We start from the raw sequence: 15,604 nt of genomic DNA, 5'->3' as shown, positions 1-15,604 counted from the left end.
CCCCGCAGCGGTGCCCACACTGGCCGCTACTGGCTTAGGAATGTGTTTATTTCCTCCTAATTCAGACAATGGGGAAATTTTTAACAAAAGTGTAAGAGGACCTCACTTGCTGAAGATTTGTAAGCCATAATTACATTGATACATAGGCCATGTCAGCAAGAGTAGTGAAATTCACTGTATTTTTTATGTGAAATGCACTGTTTTATTGCATTAATTCACATTTAATGTGTACACAGTAATAACCATAAAATATGATAACCACAGTGTCATATATTTTCCTCAGAACCTTCATTTAGAGAGCTTTCAAAAGAGTCTGAGGAAATTAAAATATCAGTCAATTTACCTGGAGGATGTAGAGGTAAAAGAAAAAGCAGTATAATATCTTTTACAAATAGCCCACTCTTCTTCACACAATGTCCCCCCTGCTTCTGACTGGTAAAATACTATATTCATAATACCTTTTTCTCCTCTTTCACAGTACTCTATAGTGTATATAACAAAGGAATTTTGGATCTGAAGAAAAATGCATCTCTACGGGATGCAGCTGTTTTTCTCATGATATTCTGAACAGCAGGGAAATCACAATGAACTGACAAAATTCCAAAGTGTTTTGACTAGAACGTAAAGGTTGATTACAGTTATAAAACAGGGAGATAATACAAGGAAGGATTGCTTGTGAACTGACGGCACAAGATTTACTTTTGCTGATGCAAACAGAACCATAGCAATGCAAAAATAAAAACTTCTCACACACATATGCTTTCTTGGAAGCAAGTTCATTCACTTCAATGGAACTTACTTCTAAGAAATCATGCCTAGGATTGGAGCCTTGGTCATGGGTTGCTTTCATATGTGATGCCAGTGATGACGTTTTGGCTGGAACATACTTACATCTGTGCAGTTTCCCCCACCTAATAGATTTACAAAAACATCCTGTCCACAGAAGCCATTTGCTTCCAACCAAGAGGCTCTCATTGATCTGAGTCCATCCTGACCTCCAGTGGCTCATGACATAGTGCTAACAAAATACAGAAATATAATGGCGACAAAGAGATGGCAAAAGGCTCACTAGTAATGGTTATAATGCTAAACTAGGAGTGGGAATTCCCACTCAGCCCTGAAGCTAGCTGGGTGGCCATGTGCCAGACACTGAAGCTATTCCCACAATCACTGGAAAGCGGGCTAAGGGAGCCCTTGTGTGGGGCATCCTGGAACTTCCAGAGCCTGTATGGTCCCTGATCCCTGCAGCCCCTGCCGGCTCTGTGATGGAGCCAGCAGTCGTGTGGGTGGCTGATCTGGTCGCCCAGCTACGAGCGGCTGCTAAGCCCGCTCTCCCCACAAGCCCTTCTCACAGAGTGTGAGAAGAGCTTCACTATCTCTAACTCTAACCTACTGCACAGTGTTTTCGTGCGGACAGAATGGAGGAGGAGACAGACCATAGAAGCTGTCTTGGTCTCTTTGGAGGAAGAGTTGGATGAAATATTACAATAATAAAAACAGATTGCCAAAGAAAACATTAGATCATTGATAAGGATCATGTACACAGCAATAATCATATTCACTTGAAAACCCATCTCTTCTCCAAAGCATTTTCAACTTTTTAATTTTTAATGTTTTTGATTTTTAGACTGCCTAGATTTTGGGGCAGTGTACAAATCTGACAAATAAATAAATAAATCTATCTTTTTGTTAACACTGTCAAAGCCATGCTATTATGCTGTGCTAACCAAAGAGACAGTGATCTTGTAGGACCTGTAAAGGGACAGTTTACTTTGGACACTTCGAAGCAGCCCAATGAAGAAGGGCTAGTGTGGCTAGCCCACCAATGATGCTGGGTGAAGTGGCAGATTGCCAACTGGTCACTTTTGTCTGGCTGCCACCTCAGTGCATTCACACCCCACACCCCCAAACTTTAGCCAGCGGTCTGCATGTGTATGACCTGCCACCATCATTTTCACCCTCCTTGTTGTCCTGCCCGGCTTTTTCAAAAGGCAGAAAACTGTGCAGAGCATCGGAAAATGTTTTTGGATCCTTTTGGTGGTGATGGTGGCCCTGCTGCCACCACTACTAGAAGAGGAGAGATGGGGGCGGGTAGGAAGGTAGGGTGTGGGAAAGATACATTGAGGAATTGTTAGGGGATCATGAGAAGGAGCATGGGAGATCAGGTGGGCTGGGGGCAAATCAGGTATCCCTCATTATGCAGAACACCTCTCAGACCCCCTTTCTGCCCTTCTTCCTTCCAGTTTTCTGCTTTCCACCTATCTCCTCCTCTTTCTCTGTGTTTTAAACCTGTTGGGAAAAGTCACAGGTAATGTTTGCTGGAAAGAGAGTTTGATGGAGGTTTTGCTTGTCTCTTTACTTGAACAAGAACCTTGTCCTGGAAAGCTTTCTTGGCTTTCCAGGACAGGCCTTCTTCTTGGTTTTTATAATTATGCTCAATAAGAAAACAAGCCAGTAATGGTTATATTTGCCTCGTTTTGAGTTAAAAATGCTACTTGCTGCTTTCTTTGCACACAAACAAGCAGAGGAAAAGTCCCATGTCTCACAGCTGGTTCCCAATGACTGGTGTGTTCGGTACATAGCATGTTCTGTGCACCAGTGGTAAGGAGGATGATTGTTGGGCTGGGGAGACTGGGCAAGGGAAAAATAGATATGCTGTGCATATCCTGTCTGGTACAGGAATGGAGGGAAAATTGACGTGTGGCATGCTCTGTGCATTGTAGGGGTTGGGAGCTCACCAGGCTGCCTCAGCACCAGGGGGCTTGGACCAGACCTGGGAGATATGAGAGTGTGCTGCTGCTCTCTACTCCGCTTGCTCAGATGGGGGCAAAACATTCAAAGCAGCCCCCAAATCATGCAGTGGCCAATTCGTACTATCAACCATGTTAGATCAGATTGCCAGTTTAGACAATCATATGATGGGCTGACGCCACTGAGCACCCATCAGTAACAACAGTTCTTTAAGCTAGTTCTTAAGCTCTAAAACCCACTATGGAAAGTATTTGCAGCCATACCTACCCATAGTATGGAAAAGAACAGATTGTGAAATTTTGAGGTCAGAAGGAGAAAAAGCAAATACAGTGGTCCCTCGACTTACGAACTACTCGACATAAGTATTTTTCGAGTTACAAACGACAGTTTTAGATCCGGTTTTAGATGCGGTTTTTTTGACTTACAAATTTTTAGATGGGGTTTCCTCGACTTACGAATTTTACATGCGGTTTCCTTGACTTGCCTGCCTGTTTACTGCCTGTTTATTCTTGAAAAGAAATGTTCCTGTGCAGTTTGCAAGCCTTACTGGGGGTCTGGGTCTTTTTTCTAGGCTCCGGAACGCATTAATCCGTTCCCAATGCATTCCTATGGGAAACCGCTTTTCGACTTACGAACTTTTCGACTTACAAATGTGCATTCGGAACGGATTAATTTCGTAAGTAGAGGGACCACTGTAAAGAGAAAACAGTTCCAAGGCTGGTCAGCTTGCACTGTTTTTTGAGACTGATGTTGCTGTAGGACTTCATCCCTCCTTGCTCACTAGATGCTTAAACTGAATAAACTGTTTATTATAGAAAGCACCATGATCTCTCATCAAAACGAATCTGATATGCACTGGAAGAGAGGTGTGCAATACTTCCGTCAGTTAGACGAGCAGCTCATAGCAGCTATCTGTGAATGGACTTGGCACTCCTAAAATATGTGTGTGCATTCACAGATCAGATTTTAGGAGTGCCAAGTCCATTCACAAATCTGTGTGTGCAAAATTTTTAAAGCACTATAAATATAGGAAATCACAACCTTCTTCCTTATGTTCTTAGAAGCAGTTGGGTTCACAGATGGCATTTGGCCAAAATCCTGGATAAGGCCAATGGTTCAGCATCTGGTATTTGTAGTTCACAAGCATGCTACTTCATTCAATACCAGATGGTCTTTAAATAAAATGTGTGTAGTTAATTTGTGAAAAGAGAGGAAGCAGTATTCAAGCCTATTTGGAAGTTAGGCTTTAAAACTTGAAAGCTTTGCCCACCACAAATCCCAAATGAATTTCTATGAGGAAAAGGTCCTCCACACATGATAAAGGCACTCTCCACTTTCTTATTACACCACATACTCTCTAGGCTGAGCCAAAAACAAACAAACAAACAAACAAACAAACAAACAAACAAACAAACAAACAAAAACAAACCCAAAATCCCTGCCTGGACTCAAAGCAAGTCCTGTAAAATAGTAGATAATTGTCTTAATTCAGCTTCTAGGATTACTAAGTGTGTCAAAATGGGAGCTGGCAACTCTTCCAGTACCTTGAGATTTTGTACCTATATGTACATACACACACACTCTCTCTCTCTCTCTTTAAATATATCACTATCTCTAGTTTAGATCACTTCTCTCTGTGTGGCTAAGACATCAACTTTTGAGTGAAACCGCACTGCTACATTCCAAAATTAATTCTCCTCCCTCCCCATCTTTTTGCTGAATGTTATATTGAGTCATCTAGATACTGGAACACTTAGGTAAGTAATATTATTCAATATACATGGTTCCAGCATCCATTCTGTGCTTCAGAGCCCAGCCCTCTGTTTCAACATGCTATTTGGCTGGACTGGATGGTGTAACAGATTTGTGTATATTTGTGCAAAAGATCAGAAGAGTCTGTTGGAGTGGGCTGCAGGGGAGTGACATGGGCACTCTCCAAGGCACAGCACTAACACAGTCTCTTCTAATTCTCTCCCTTTGGCGTTTATGACTCACTCTTGTTTTCAGCTGATTAAATATATTTTTAGCAGTCTTGGAGATTATATTGACAGATATTCCTGTGTACAGGCTAAGTGGCAAGATCTTGAGGAGAATGAGCTGACAAGATATGACAAATAAAAAAATTAAGTGCACCACTGTGTACACCTCTTAGCCACCACTTGCCACTGGGTAGGTCTCTATGTGCCTGAGAGTAAAATGACATTTACTTTTGCTAAGGTGTTATTCATGATTTACAGTTACATTCCTTCACAAGTACACAAATTAGCAGGGAAGATAAAAGTCTGCTGGCAGAAGATTTGTAGAGCTGCTGATTCTCACTGGTAAGTCCATTGGGAAGTCCATCATGGAAGCCATAAATTCAAAGTAACGATAAAAGGAGGAAAGCAGCTGGAATAATAGAGTGTTTCAAACTGACCACATTACAGATTAGACCGTGCTGGAAATAAAATGCAGTGATTGTAGATATTTTTTGCAGATTCAGAACTAGGATATAATTCAGAACTCTTTAAATCTCTTTGGCAGATTCAGACTAGAATAGAAGGCTAAGATGTCTAGATTACATCTCTACTAATGTCAAGTTATGTGGGAATTGAATCAGAACTCTTCAGGAGTTTGAAATGTTACCACTCATTAAATAGAAAATGCTGTTGGATCTCCACATACATGAGTGTTACCATTTTTAATGTATGTGGTATCACTGGTGAAGTATAATGCCAATTCATTTAGCAACATTTCTAGTACTGTTTCATTGCATTTTCAGCACTGCTAAAGCTCGGTAGTTCACAGCATTCAATGCATTAAAAACTGTGTGAATTGGCTTACATTTTTGAGCATGACAAGAAAATCCCATTAGTTTTTGTGAAGAAGAAATTCCAATTAAAAATGACATATGCATTTCTTAACATTATCAGCTCCCCCCCCCCACTTTAGAGGATTAGGATTTAGCCAATAGCATAGATGCTTTAGTACCTTTTGATTGCTGCAGTGTGCTGTTCTTGAAAACTGGCTTTACAGTTTGTGCAAACAGTGCAGTCTATCTATGGTGAGAGCAATAGAAAAGACTGCATAACACAAATCTTTATGAATTTGCAGTTTACTGAGTTTTTCCATGCATAATTCAAAATTTAGAAGTTAATGTATCTTTAATCTCTACCAATGCAAAGCTGGCTGTATATTAAGATTTGTTGCTGGGTGTGCCTGCGTTGCACCCAGATACAAAAAAGAGACAAGACACATTTGAAGGATTTAAAGTAGGGCCACGAACTATCTACAATGAATTAGCAACAAGACAACATTTTCTGTGTGTGGGCAACCCCTCCCTCAGGAAATAAAGCCCTTCAATAGAGATCTCCTTACTAGGAGAAACAGCTGGGTTTACTGGTCATCAGGCCACTCACTTTTTCCTCACCACACAGTGTTCTATGTCGCAGGAGCGTTGCTCGAAACATTTCTCCCCGAGCCACAAAGCCCTGAGTAGGTGAGCCAAGCAACTCCCCAAATAGGTTCCATTCCCAAGCGCCCTGGGCCACAAAACTGAGGGGGGTTATACCATGAAATCCCCAATTGCCCAAATGGTGCCTCTGGTTGGACACCATTAAACCAAAGTGTCTTCCTGAAGTCTGCACTCACCTGCCAGTGTGTAGGGATGTGAACAAAGCCAGTTTTTGTGGTTCGGTTCTAATTAGAACCAAACATGAACTGGTTTTTTACAGGTTCTAAACTGTTAGAACTGACCTGTGGCTCAGTTCAAATCAGAACCCCCTAGAACCAGTTCTAAAAAGTTCTCTGTAGGGAATAATTGGGCTCAAATCAGCCCATTATTCCCTAAGGGGTTGCACCCATGGGTGCCAAAGTGGGGTGTGTGGTAGGCCCCTATGGGTGCCAACTACCACCCAAGCCCCAAAGCAATCGGTCAAATGGGAGATATTTTAAATCATTTTAATAAGGTTTTAAAAGTTTTATAATTTATCCCATAGAGAATAATGGGGGTTAAATTCTTTGATCTCATAGATTCTACATGTATCCCTGTGTAGAATCTATGTGCCACCCACAGGTACATATATTTGGGAGACACAGCGGGCTTCAGAAGGGAAGAGAGATAGGAGAAAATTGCCCCTTTCCCCTCAAGCTATAGTTCAGCATTAGTCACTGCTTAGTGACTAACTTAGTGACTTTATGGTAGTGTTAGTCATAGCATTAGGCACTGTTGTAGCAACACATGGATAGTCTAGATGGGTAGTGGCTGACATATTTTTCAATTTTTTGATATTGGTGCTCCTCATGATGAAGATTTACTCTGTAGTCCTGTACAATTTATCTCATGTGACCCAGGAAACTGTTCTTGTATGCTACTATGGTTAACAGCACCTGATTCAGATTGAACTCTGATGCATTATCTGGATTCTGTACATATTCTCTCCTCAATGGTTTGCTCAACAGAAACACATTCAAAAGGATTGCTGCCAGACAGCTGTACTGAAAACTATCCACCCATGGAGCTTTGATATGCTTTAGGATGTTTCACTGCAAATGTCATCTGAGCATAACAGTCTGGCAAGAATCTAGCATAGTTTATTTTGTCATAAGCAAAACATATCAAGAATGTGTAGCTAGCAGTTGGAAAGCATGCAGCCAAAACAGCTCCATCCACTTCTTGGGAAGCATGCAGCAAGAATTGGAAAACATCTTAAACCTTGTCAAAATATGAAATCCAAAATGCCAAAATATCTCTGTTATGACAATGCTGCTCCAAAGATTTGTTCCAAAGGCCTTGTATTTCTGCTAAAGCTGGGTTCTTCAGCAAGTTTTGAAGGCTTATTTGGCACAGGTCTTCTCTCAGGTCATTTACTTCTTCCAAAAGCAGACTGCCTGCTTGTTGTTCAGGTTCATCTCCACCTGACCCAGGAGAGCATCATACATACGAGTCATTTTTTCCCAGCTATTCAATGTTTGGATGATTTCAGCTAGTAAATGTCTATACAGCAGAGAGCAACAAGTGTCTGGGAGGTTTCTACTGGTCATAGGTCAATGCATATTTAATATCCCGACTAGTGAATGCCGGCAAAATTCTCCAAGTCTTGGAAAATAATTTAGGGTGTTCAAAAAAGGAGATATCAAAAGAATATCTGGTGAATGAGCACCAACAAATCTATGCTTGTTCATCAGCAACATCTTTCTTCCCAAAACACTATCCCTACCAGCCCTGCTGTTCTTCAAAAATCAATTTCCCCATTGTTATCTGGGAAGCTGTTCTGTACCTCAGATTTGAATTTCTAGTGAAATAGTTTTTGATTGATTCTGTCACTATCTGGGTTCAGTTCAATATAGACGGGTTATGCAAGGCTGTCACCTATTTTCTATATCTAGGACCCTATAGTTTACTTCAAATAAAAATGAACTCCCCCCACCCCCGAGAGGTACGTACCAACCAAGCAACCAACTGAAACTAAATACAGTAATGCTGTTCTTGAAAGTTATAGGTTGGGGAAGTAGGGAGCACTTAACAGGGAACATGAAAACTGGTTAGTCATTACTAAGGATCTTTGGAATCAATGAGGCAAGTTAGTCATGACTAACTTAAGACCCATTAATTTCAATTACTAAGTCCATCTGGATGTTGACCAGTATTAATTGTATTTTTTACTGCCTTGGGAGGAACTGGCTAGAATATAATGAGTGATATAGTTAAATTATAGTTATAAATTGTGCTCCACAGGTGTAGCACATGGAAGGTGTGCATTGATACTTTATGCCTTCTGTACTGTCTTTCATCACAACCCACAGGTATGCAGGTAGCCTTCTGAATTACTTTGGTCTCAAAGACACTACTACATTACTCCTGTATTACTTCATGACAAAAGAATTGACCTGCATTACTCAATGTGCGGGCCATTAAAGGATTACATGCCAGCTACTCGCATCTTACTAGTCAAAATGATTTACCACTAATGAATGTGGGCCTTGATGAATACTTCTGTAAGATTACACAGCTGTTGTTTATCAAGTTTCATTTATAAAGCATTACATGGCAGTAAGCAATAAAGAATCCATACACACGCTTGTAATACAAAATCTAACACTTGATCATTAGAAAAAAATGCATTCATTGGATTTTTAATTGTTCAAAGGATATGCTGCTAACATACAAAAGGGTACTTCATGCTGCATAAAGTCTTTGGAGACAAGGAATTAACTTCTCGATGTTGAAGAGTGTTTATAGGTTCCAGTTACAATGCAGTCTCTTGATTTCATTGATTAGAGTAAAAACTGGTTACCTTAACAAAATAAACTGGAAATAGCCTTTAGAGAGTGGTTTTTCCATTATAGGCTACCATTATAACATACCACCAGTCATGAGTCTTCCATCTGACCATTTTAATGACAGTGCCACCTACACATAGTGCAGCCAATGAAAAACTATTCATACCAAGCAGAAAAAGCATGTGGTGATTGCTGATACATGTTGTGGCAGTGGCATAGAAAAGCACCAGCATCCTCCACATGGCAAAGATAATCTATACACCATCCCCAAATTAGGACAATATATATAAAATACTGGCCCTGGGTACTTGGGTATTCCAGATGTACACAGGGTTAAGATTCCTTCACAGGTTTGCTATATTACTCCTACTCCCAGTTCACATAGTTGGAGTTCCAGTGCATTGACCTTTTGCACCAACTATCCTAATGACCACTAGGGGCATTGTGACTAGAGATAGTGAGTAAAGGTCTCCCTTAAGGGTGTGCATTTTGGAATTTTCTTGTTTCGATTTGTATCCGAATCGAAACACCCCGTTTTGTTTTGTACCCAAATTTTCTGAATCTGAATCAGCCCTGTTTTGTTTTGTAGCCGAATTTTCCAAATCCAAATCGATTTGGATTTTTAAAAAGGGCCCCAGGGCAAAAAGAGTGGGTGGTGGTGGTAGTGTCCAATGGGTGGAAGCTAGCAGCCAAATTTCTAAGGAATTAGGCAAAGGGCTGTTTTTTTGTGAATTTTTCAAGTTTATACATCTTTAAGAATTTTCCCATAGGGAATAATGGAATTCCAGCAAATGTATCGCTTCAAATCAAGGGGAAAGGGATGACCCAGAGTGGAGTGTGGTGGGTGGTAGTGCCCAATGGGGGCAAGGAAACTTCCAGAATTATTTCAAAGAAATTGGGCAAAGGGCTGATCTTTTGTGATTTGATGAAGTTTACATGTCTAAGATTTCTTCCATAGGGAATAATGGAGGTTTAGGTTTCAGCAGCCCCATAATTCCACTTGGGGGGCACTGGGGTTGCCCAGAGAGAGGGGTTGTGTAGTGCACATAGGGTGTCAACCACCCCCATACCCACAAGCCCATGGGGTACTGGGTTTTGTTGTTTCTGAGGTGTTCATTGTAGATTCTCTGGTAGCATATGAGATTTTCAGTGAAAAACAAGAATCCACTCTCATATGCTACCAGAAAATCTACACTCAGAACACCACAGAATCAACAGCACCCAGCACCCCATGGGTTAGCAATCCTTCCCCTGGCTAATGTGGGGTCAGTAAAGAGTGGCAAGAAGCAAAAGAGCCAATGCAGAACAAGGAGGGAATTGTCAGCAGGTCAGCCCATGATTTAGATCACCGATCAGAAGGCTGGAAGGGTGGGAAATTCAAAGAGATGTCAAACACAAAATGGAGACTGACTCAGAGATCACCACAAAATGGAGGTCTGAAACAACAAAATGTCTTGTAGTCGAAACAGGGATGTTAACTTTTGGATCTGGAAAATGGGTGTTTTGTTTTGTCTACAAAGCAGGTTTTGGGTACAAAACATTTTGTATCTGAAATGTTTTGCACATCCCTATTCTCCCTAACTGTTCTACCTGTCCCTACTTTATGACCCCTGATCTGACTCTTCAGGTATTTCCTGTGATTAGTCAGAATCCCTTCCTTTCCTCTTAGGAACAGATGGAAACATCTCTCTCTCCCCTACTTATTCATTATGTAGTTCTATAGATTAAGGGTTAAGTCTTTCCTATCCAAAGGTGTACTTCACCAATAAATCTACTTAGTATTTTATTCTACAAGAATATCCATGTGTCTTCTCTAAATAGCTGCAACAACCAAACTCTGCAAACTATTCTGTAACTGGAGTGGGTAGCATCTTTAGTGCTCTGCTAATTAACTGGAGGATAAAAATTACAACCCTCAACACACATTCCACACCCCATCGTAGGGATTGTCTTTAGGGATTCTTCTACCAATGCCTTTTCTTGTAACTGGCCCCTTTGCCAGACAAATGTTCTTTGCTGCTGCAAGAATAATCTCCAACAATTGAAGTGATTCTTTGACTCAAGGTTTTGGTCTATTCTAGGATTACTTTTATAATGAAAGATTTATTTTTCTTTTTTTCATACCCAGAACCGAGAAAACGGCTGAAGATGTAGATAGAGATTATGGCAGCAGCAGTGTTTCAAATGATGCCCCCTTGGAATGCCAGACTTGTACAGCTTTTATTCTAGCAATGCCTGAGATGTTGTGTATGCAATAAGAACTCTCTCAATGCACTTGGTGATAGATTCATCTGAATAACTGATAGAACATGGACCAGGATGGTGCAGTAATCAGAGTGTTGGACTAGGACCAGATTCGAAACTCCTGCTCAGTTGTAAAGCTTACTGGATGATGCTGAACTATCCATAGCTTGACCTACCTTAGAGGGCTCTTTAGTGGATACAAGGAAAGTGGAAGGATCTTGTACACTGCATTTACCTCTTTGGAGAAGGAGCAAGATATTTAAAAAAATGAAGTTTTTTTACATTTCTGAATATCCTTCTCCAAAGAAAGGTTGGTATGACCACATTGGCAAGTAGATTCTGTTGGCATGCATGTTTACCATTACCTGTTTCTAGTGGTTTCATGTTTCTATATTTCACTCCATAGATTCTGTTTAGATAAGAAGCTAAAGCTCTTGCAGTCAAAAATTGAATTTTTGAACCATTTGAAGTGTGTGTAAGACCAAGAGAAGAGATTGTATCCACATGACAACTATCTCTTCTCTTACAATAATTCTGTTAGAGTAGTATTTCTGTAAAATTTAACCAACTGTCAACATGCTTCATAGAACAGAATATATGACTTTCAAGAATATTTGTGTGTATGCCTACAGCAGTCATGTTTATGTAAGGCTACTCTGATTTGTTAAGAAATATGACCCACTCTGTATTTGCAGTGACATAACTAGTACTCAGATTTTTCAGCAAATGCAGCCCTTACCCCCAAATCCACAGAAAACCATTAAGGGATTTTTTTTGGTAGGATATAAAAGAGTTTATTATTGCCATTTCTAGGGGTTCAAGTAAGATGGCAGATATGTCAGCCTGCCAGAGTTCCTTCAGAGTATAATGAAACCTTCATATAAAAGCTAAATAAATGACATTGTAAACATTTTCTTAGTTGTTTTCTCAGGTTCGTTGATTGGAGAGGTTGGGATAATGACATGCTCAAATATTTTACATTGTCAGTGCTGTATCTTAATCTAAGAAACAGGTATGGATCATAACACCACAAAATAAACATTTAGCAGTTTATCCAATATATAGAGATGCATAGTGGGAATGAAATACCTAACACTGTACTCAACAGTTCAGGTTTTGCAGTTCAAGGAGATCTTGGTTTTGTGGTTCATTATTCTCTAAAAATATTTCCACAGTATTATTATTATTTTAAAAATATTTCTATACTGCCCAAAACTGGAATCTCTGGGTGGTTTACAATTAAAATAATTTAAAACCCTGTATTAAAAATATTTAAAATTATAAACATAATTAAAAGCTTGGGTGAAGAAATGTGTTTCAGCACCTTTTAAAAAGTTGCCAGAGATGGGGAGGCTCTTATTTCAACAGGGAGCACATTCCATAGTCCAGGACAGCAAGGCTTGTTCCTGAGTAGCCACCAAATGTGTTGGCGGCAGCTGCAGGCGAACCTTTGCAGATGATCTTAGCAGGCGGTGGGGCTCAGGGCAAAGAAGACGTTCTCTTAAATACCCAGGGCCTAAGCTGTTTAGGGCTTTATAGGTAATGACCAGCACCTTGTATTTTGCCTGGAAACGTATCAGCAGCCAGTGCAATTCCTTCAAGACAGGAGTAATATTGTCTCTCCGAGATGATCCAAAGAACAACCATGTTCTGAACCAACTGCAGTTTCCGGACTATGTACAAAGGCAGCCCCACATAGAGCACATTGCAGTAATCCAGCCTAGAGGTTACCAGCAGATGTACCACTGTTTTGAGGTCGTTCATCTCAAGAAACGGACGCATCTGGTGTATCAGCAGAAGCTGATAAAAAACACTAGGGATGTGCGAAATGTTACGGATACAAAACGTTTTGTAACCAAAACAGCCCCTTTTGGGTGTTTTGTAGACCCATTTTCCAGATCCAAAAGTTTTGTATACAAAACAAAACTTCCCTAAAAATTTACCTTCCAACGGGGCACTAATCGATCTACTATTGACTATGTATTAGTTTCTAGAGATGTATTTGAAGCAATACCTAGATTTAACATCATAGCTAGGCCAGAAAGTGACCATTATCCTTTAGTACTAAAATACACTTTCATGAAGCAAGATATGAGTTCTAGAGTTATGCCCTTTACACAACAGGCCATTGATGGGACTTCCAGAATCAAATGGAATTCCCAAATTAATCAAGTTTTCTCCGAATGGTTTAACTCGAAGAACGGAGAATCACTTAAGGAAGGGCTGCTGGATGCACTGATTAAAAGAGACCAAAATGCCCATATTCTTGAAAAGTATGAGGTTCTTACAAGTTCAATTAAATCTCTACTAACTAAAGATCATCATGCCAAATCTAAAAAGAAAACTGGCCATACCAAAAAGTGGTTTGACCAAGATTGCATAAGGACAAAAAAGCATCTTGTCATGCTCTCAAAATATGCTATTCTCTGCCCGTCTACACATACACATTTAGAACTGTCTAAAAAGAAAAAGGAGTATAAAGCTCTTCTTAGAACTAAGAAGATGATTGCAACTCAAAAGGAATGGTTATCTCTGATAGAAGCAGCCAGGAAAAATGATTTAACACATTTTGGGAGGCTGATTTCATTATCCCAAAAGAAGGTAAACTCAGAACAGGCCTGTCCAATTGCCCCTGAATTATGGGAATCACACTTTCGGGAACTCTATAGCAACCACACATTTAAACCCCAGATTGACCTACATATAGATACTTTACCTTCCTGGCCTACGGTCTCCACCTATGAGGTGGAACAACTAATTATGCAGCTGAAGGGTGGAAAAGCACCCGGGAACGATTACATCCCTCCAGAACTATTAAAGGCTCATATAGACTGGTGGGCCCCAGCATTGGCTCTTTTGTTCACCTATATAGATCAAACTGCACAATTCCCTCAGCAGTGGGGCTCAGCCATGGTGGTCCCGATCTATAAAAGAGGCAATAGGGAGGATCCCTTTAATTACAGGCCAATTAGCCTTTTGAATATAATAAGTAAATTGTACGCCAAACATCTGTGTGTAAAACTTTGCTCTTGGATGGAGCAGGAGCATATAATCCATGATGAGCAAGCAGATTTTAGACCGAATAGATCGGTTATGGACCATTGCTTAATTTTACAACAACTTGTGGACAAACAAGTTAGGGTCCATAAAAGACCACTGTTCGCCGCTTTCGTGGACCTTAAAATGGCCTTTGACTCAATTTCAAGGAGTTTACTATGGACTAAATTGGCTAGTACATCTACAGATCAAAGGCTTTTATTACTGCTCATCAAGCTCCTTGAGAACTCCTCTTTAAGAGTACGTTTAGACACTGCCGGCAATTTCACCAATTCAATTCCAACAGAGAAAGGTGTGCGGCAAGGGTGTGTGTTGGCCCCTTATTTATTCAATCTTTACATTAACAAACTGATTAAACGGCTGCAAAATGTTGATATCCACGCACCTAAATTAGCCAACAAAAAGATCCCGATCCTGATGTACGCGGATGACGCGGTTATTTTATCTCAAACCAGGGTCGGGCTCAAAAGAGCTTTAGACGTTCTAACATCATATTGCCAGGAGGAATACTTGAAGATCAATTATAACAAATCTAAAATTATGTGCTTTAAAAATAAACCAAGGAAATTTACATGGACCTTGGATGGACATAAATTAGAACAGGTCAATCAAATAAAATATCTTGGGGTGGTTTTTCAACAAAATGCTGGGAAAGCGGCACATATGAGAATGGTAGCTGACTCAGCAAAACGTAGTGTGGTGGCAATTAACAGATTTTTCAGAACGCAGGGAGCAGGTTTTATTCCTGCGGCTTTAAAACTATATTTAGCAAAGGTTATCCCTCAGCTGTTGTATGGGATCCAATTGGGACCTTATGCGAACTTTGATATGCTTGAAAGAATTCAATCCGGTTTCTTGAGAGCTATCTTTGGGACTACAAGATGCACCGCAAACGTAATACTGCGTATGGAGGCTGGCCTCATAAAGATCGAATCTCATGCCTGGCTATTAATCATTTACTTTTGGTTGAGAGTCCACCTACGCCCAGTGGGCCTAATTCCTCAGTTTCTATCGTTAAACCCACAACCGCAGTGGTGCACTGTAGTTAGTAAAAAGCTTGCTGCTCTAGGAATAGACCCTGAACAACTGCTGGAGTTAGACTTGGGAAATGGTAAAAGAATAGTAAAACAGCGTTTGACAGATATTGAATTGCAAAATAACTGGGCCTCTTTGACAGAATTCTATAAAGGAGTAAGAACTAGATGGGATCTTTCACCAGCAAATTATTTGTCCCATATTACACTCAGCAAATTCCGGTGGGCATTTACAAGGGCAAGAACAAATTCTTTTC

General features: G+C 40.3%; 1 protein-coding gene and 1 long non-coding RNA gene across 7 annotated transcripts in view; both read right to left on the bottom strand.

Moving 5' to 3' along the window:
* The window catches only part of LOC128330698 (uncharacterized), an 88,152-nt gene that overhangs the window by 51,936 nt on the left and 20,612 nt on the right, over positions 1-15,604 (bottom strand). The gene's annotated exons all lie outside the window — the stretch shown is intronic.
* LOC128330700 (uncharacterized) overlaps positions 1-15,604 on the bottom strand; it is a 50,617-nt gene that overhangs the window by 25,051 nt on the left and 9,962 nt on the right. The window contains exons 1-2 of one of the 3 annotated variants that reach the window (XR_008310214.1): positions 6,382-6,433; positions 5,722-5,789 (exon numbers count right to left, since the gene is read on the bottom strand). The exons of 1 other annotated variant lie outside the window; for it this stretch is intronic. This is a non-coding gene — a long non-coding RNA (uncharacterized LOC128330700). Of the gene's footprint in view, positions 1-5,721; positions 5,790-6,381; positions 6,434-15,604 lie in introns of those variants that run through there. One more of the 3 variants, XR_008310215.1, reaches the window with a different exon arrangement.

The sequence above is a fragment of the Hemicordylus capensis genome, chromosome 6 (genome assembly GCF_027244095.1).
Source record: "Hemicordylus capensis ecotype Gifberg chromosome 6, rHemCap1.1.pri, whole genome shotgun sequence".
In the NCBI taxonomy this organism is placed as follows: domain Eukaryota; kingdom Metazoa; phylum Chordata; class Lepidosauria; order Squamata; family Cordylidae; genus Hemicordylus; species Hemicordylus capensis.
This window is presented reverse-complemented; position numbering and strand designations above follow the sequence as displayed.